The sequence below is a fragment of the Thunnus albacares genome, chromosome 17 (assembly GCF_914725855.1).
Source record: "Thunnus albacares chromosome 17, fThuAlb1.1, whole genome shotgun sequence".
NCBI lineage: Eukaryota > Metazoa > Chordata > Actinopteri > Scombriformes > Scombridae > Thunnus > Thunnus albacares.
This window is the reverse complement of record NC_058122.1, coordinates 20,748,112-20,754,111: the sequence shown is the minus strand read 5'-3', so window position 1 is coordinate 20,754,111 and position 6,000 is coordinate 20,748,112.

Genomic DNA, 6,000 nt, shown 5'->3' with positions numbered 1-6,000 from the left:
TCCGCACCATGGGGGATCGAGCCTTCTGTTCTGCTGCACCACACTTGTGGAACAGCCAGCACAGACCCTAGTTTCTTTTAAAAAAAAAAAAAAGGCCCAAAGAACTTTCTGTTCAGGAAGGCTTTTTCATCTTAACTTGTATTACTCTTTTCTTTATGTTGTGTGTTATATGTTATTAATACTGTAGCAGTTTGAGTTTCACTATGAATGAAAATTGCCGTACAAATTAATAATTAATTTTTGTTTTTTTTTTATTAAACTTGAGACTGATGGTTTGCTGTCCTGAGTGCAAGTGCAGCTACTATGGAGGAGTGTGATAAAGTATTAATATGCACACAGACTACATTTGTGCTCAGAATTGAGCAGAGTGCAGTGGTACTGTAGGAGTAGAGGTGGCAGCTGTTGAGGTGCTCATTTCTCACCTTCTGTGGATGATGCTGCATGAGTGGGTACAGTGAGAGACTTTCAGATTGCTTTTTTATTGATTCTTGCTGTAAAATTATATGACTTTCAACTATCTAATTTTATTATGGTATATACATTAAGGCTGCGATTTGGGAAGTTGTTATATGGTTTACACAAGATCTTCTGTTTGACCACCCAAAACACAATGATCTTAAAAACAAGTCTAAAACACTAAATGTGTAATGATGAAAGTGTGTTAGAACTTCTGCATGTTGCATTATGAGGCAACTTGTGTCTAGTACATTTCTAGATAAAAGGTCATTGGTTCACTGAAAATAGTTAGGAGTTGTCCTCTGGGGACAATGAATATCCTTTGCAAATTTCTTTGAAAACTGGTTGTTTGTTTTCAGGGAAAAAATGAATGAAACACTGCTTTTGGTTTTTCTTTCTCTTAAACTGTCTATCCCACTTCACAATAATGTGATGCTGGCATGCTCTCAGTGAAAATACCCCACTACAACTGAATACCTGACCCACTCGCTCAAGTAGTCTTTCCACACTAGAATGACCTGAAGAACAGGGAGGAAATTAAGAAGGCATAATTCAGGAGGACTGGGGAGAGATTGTCCCCCCATGAAAAACGAGAGCATCAATCATTTCAGGAAATGCCAAAAACAGCATATGATTACGTTACAGCAGCAGTAGAAATTAGGACTCTTGCCCACTGGGAGCAAAGGAGGAAGTAATGTGACGGTGTACTGGAACAAAAAAATCCACAGAATAGGTGGTCAGGGTGGATAGTTGGATCAACAAAAAGTGTGAGTTTAACCCTTTCCTGTTTCCTACCGACAGTCAATGTTGAATTTTTTCGACCTCGTACACGAGTTGAACATGTTTCAGCTTGAGCGAAATATTTGCTCATATCCTGGGGTTTTATGAATCTGCTTCATAGATGTATAGATGAGGAAAAAGGACAGAGACTGGAGGGAAATAACAGAAAGAAGTGGAGTCTCTGGTGAGTTCTGAGTTCAGTCAGAGGCTGAGCTGAACACAAACACACGTAGATACTCCCACAGACCCCGTTGACGTTGCTATCTGAGTTGCTATTTTGGCTATTTGAGGCTAATTAACAAAAATACTCAAACTTGTATAAATGATGCTTCACGTTCTGTCTGAAGACGCCATTAGGCTATATGTGTTGTTCTGGAGAGCACCCACCAACTAAGTATTTTTTCGTTTAATTTTGAGGACTTTTTTTAAGTCTTCAAAGGGTTCACATTAAAAACTAGTCTGTTGTTCAGTCAGGCAGTGTTTTGCCTTTAGCCCCTGATCACTCAGTGTAGATGAGTTTAGAACATCGGGGACACAGGGGACAACAGAGAACAGGTGGATCTAATTGCCTTAATCACATCCTGCACTATCCAGGCACCAATGACATTGAATAGTTGCAATGTTTTGATTTTTTTACTTTCTTTCTTATTTACATGAGATAAATGCTGAAAGGAGTGATGTTTCTTGTTTATACTCTTCTCACAGGTAACCTTTTCTCACATATTTATAGCAGGAAAAGCACAGGTGTAACTAACAATATTAACGATGGCTCTGTTACATCTGAGTTCCCAGTATTCCATGGGAACAAATTAATCAGATATGACATTTCCTGTAGATATATCTGTGTGAAATCTTCACACTGCAGCTGAAGCATTTACCGAGATTTTAGATGCCTCACACCATCCATACCACATCATCCTGCTCAGGGTCGCGGGGTGCCGGAGCCTATCTCAGCATGCACTGGGTGAGAGGCGGGGTACACTGCTGGAGAGGTCGCTAGTCTATCATAGGGCTAATACATACAGACAGATAAACACATTCACACCTACGGGCAATTTAGAGTTTCTTTCACCTGACCTGCATGTCTTTGGACTGTGGGAGGAAACCCATACAGACGAGCGGAGAACATAAAAACACCCAGGCTCACACCAAGACACACGAAAGAAGGCAAATCTCATACTGTGAAACTTAACCTTTGTCCCATTACATATCAATTATAAGGAAACCGTGGAATCCGTTTGATAATTACGGTTTTCCTGCTTTGATTTCACTCCAGTTGTTCCCATTTGTTTTTGAGACCCAGATTCCCTTTTCCTTTACATGAAGCATAAGCAAAAACGTTTGGATCTCTGTTAACGCTTTTACTAGGGTAATGAAATTATGCACAGTCACCTGCAGGGGCTATTTGCAAATAATTCAGATTTTTCTGCATACCAAGGATGTGAAATGAAGAACAAAGCTTAATTTCAGTCACAATGCATACTAAAACAGCTTTCTCTGGTCTGATGCATCTCATTCTCTATTCAGCAAGAGTCTTGTCACTTCTTTTTTTATAAACCTTATCCTTCAAAATGAGTTTCTGTTGCAGTGACAAAGCACATTCTTTAGTCCTATAATACAAATGTGCAAAATGCAATGTCTTAAATGTTATAATTACAAGATCATTTGAGCATTTGCAAATGTTATAGGTCAGAATATTTGGCCACAGCAATAATGTCCTCAAATTCGGGTAATTTTTCTGTGGGCAGTTTGCATTGTTGTGCTATGTATCACAACCTTGACTTTGTACTACATTGTAAATGTTTTAAAGTAATTTAGCACAAAGACAAGAGGTTGTGATATGTAGCACAACAAGCTAGCAAAGCACTGCAAACGGACCAACGTTCCCGTGCATGCGAAGTATTGTCTGCCTTACACAGAGCTACTTGAAGACTGAAAACATGATTGCTGTTATCAGTCTTTGGAGCTGTTTCTAAACCAATCTTAACTCTTTGTGGTGAAGGAACATGTCACCCAGTGTGTCGACGTGGCTCACTGATGTGTTTTGGACAACAAAGGTCTATGGCACAGAGGAATAAGATACTGTATATCAGGCTTTGGATACACACACAATACTTTTAAATAGATCAATTAATTGTTGGTTTGGCTCTGAACATGTGATTTGCTGACCATAAGAATATATAGAAAATCGCCAGCTATATCCTTTAAAACTGCCCACAGGACTTAATGTGAGCAAGAGTCACTTTACCCATCTTTCTGTGACTATCTGTAGCTCTCTGGTCTGTGACAGACTGGCAACCTGTCCAGGGTATTTCTTGGCATTCAGCCCAATGTATGCTGGGATAGACTCTAACCTCAATTTGACCCATGAGCATTGAAAATTAATGAGTAAATGAACATATGTTGGTAATCTAAAACAGTTGTGTCATATCTGATACACGTATTAAGTCTCCATCATTGTGACTCTGTGCAGATGTCCCATTCATGTTCATCAGCTTCTTCATTTCCTAATGTCTGTGTGCTTGTTACCATTGCAGTCTGATTAATACTTGAGTTCATATGTTAAAAAAGAGAGAGGGAGAAACAGGAATAGTTAGGGTTTGTGCAGAAGATGTAGCAGCTTGCAGATTGTGACAACACCCGCCAATGAAAATTTGTGACACTTCCTTCCTTTTCTGTGTGATTTAATCGTCAACAGAACTGGGATAATAGAGAATTGTTTTCTCTAAAAAGAAAATAATGCAACAAAGTGTCAACTATTCAGAGAATTCAACTGCTTTTAGTGTACGATGGTAAATGACATTTCATAATAGATTGCAATCTAAGCTATTTAAAATCATGAAGCCTCTGCCTAATTGCATTCTCTTCTGCACCACAGTCATTTCACATGTCGAAGGCTGCAAATTTAGTTAATTATCCAAAAGAATCATACAGAACGACTTATAGCTTAAATGCCGAATACATATGAGCAATATCAACATGTATATAACAACTCAACATCTGTTTGTTTTTCCAGCTCTTCAAGAGCACTGAAAACCAATTTGTATTCAAATATTTGTTTGTTTGGAAATACATTGGATGCCGTTGGACATAATATGATCATGGCTATAAGTGCCTTTCACCGACAGTGAGTGAATTATTCCTTTTATTTATTTATTTATTTTTTACAAGTGAAGTCCTCTGAAATCATGTCACTATCAGGGCAATCAGTGACAGCTTCCAGAGACTTTATGATTGCTGGACAGATTAGAGGACTGTAGTATGCATCAAAGCCTCATCCAGGAAATAACAAGTGCCTCAGTAATCAGAAACACGTCCTCCAGTGCAGAAAGAAAAAAAAAAAACCTGTGATTACAGGCTTTGAGATTAAAAGACATCACGCTGAGGACATAGCTATGGAGAATTCCAAGCTGGGACAAAAGCACCAACAAAGTGCGACAGACAGTAATCTCACATTGCATGACATCATTGCTCAAGATCTTGTAGTGACACATAGAGAGCACAGCACATCAGCAGGACATTGTTTCACTCAACACGGTGATTTTCTGCTTAGAATGATACTGCATCTGAGCTACTGCTGTGCATTAGAGGTGTTCACGGGTCCAAAATGTTGGACTCGACCCGTAACGGACCCATGGAAAACCTATCCAAACCTGCATAAATTAATTTTCAAAAAAGAGAGACCCGACCTGAGGGGGATCCAAGCACAGCCAGACCCAACCCTGAATAGACCCAAACATAACGGACACTGGAAGAAGCCTGATGCACTATCAATTAATTCAATCAATTAACAAGCAGCCGCAGCAATATTATAATAATAATTCCCTAAGAACAAATGTGAAGTCATAGAAATGAAAATAATCTGTTTATATGCTTCAAACACAGATTTATGATATAATAACCTCCTGTACCAACAATAAAACTTTCTGTAGCCAACTGGATGATAGCCAAGACAGACAAAAGACAATATTCTAACCTATTTACTCTTCATTTTATTTAGTATAAATTAATAGTAAATGTAATATCTGTGAATAAAATTCCAAAATTAATTTAACAGCATAAATCTTGTAGACGACTGATTTTCCTAAAACAAGTTTGGCTTCAGTTCCCTTGTTTGCATAAAACAGGAGCAAACAGCTGATGTTCAAGTTAGTTTTACCTCCTTGTTCTCCTTTTCCTTTTACTTGTTCCTCACGTTTATTCTCTGAAATGTTCCCTTATTGGGTTACATTAAAAAATTTGGTGCATTTTTCATAAATCTACTCTGTAACAGACTCAGTACGACTTTTACTCTGCAGTAGTTTTATATACTTTTACATAACGCACAGAATGTAAAATCCCAATAAAAATGAGAATGAGTACTCAGTGCTTCTGAGAACTAGTCAGATAAGGTCATGCAATCAAATATTGTGTGTTTTCAGGCCCTGCACACCCACACAGGTGATTTCACTCGTTCTGGCTATTAGACCTCTGATTAGATTTGGGTTCGGTGGAGCTATGCTGTAACATGTTGTCTTCAAACTTCATGAAGCAATAAGAATAATAAAGGTGTTACCCCCTTTCACTGTAGCCAGTGATACAAAAGTAATAGGATGGTCAGATGTCAGTCAAGCATGTCCACCCACACAGTCCTCAGATGAGGTATAATCAGGCAAAATAATTGAAAACACCTATGTGGGTAGGTGTGAAAAAGTCTCCGTTTCACAGGGCCCTGATTCCCAATATTACTAGTGTTTCAGTCTAATGTTTCTGTTTATTTATTAG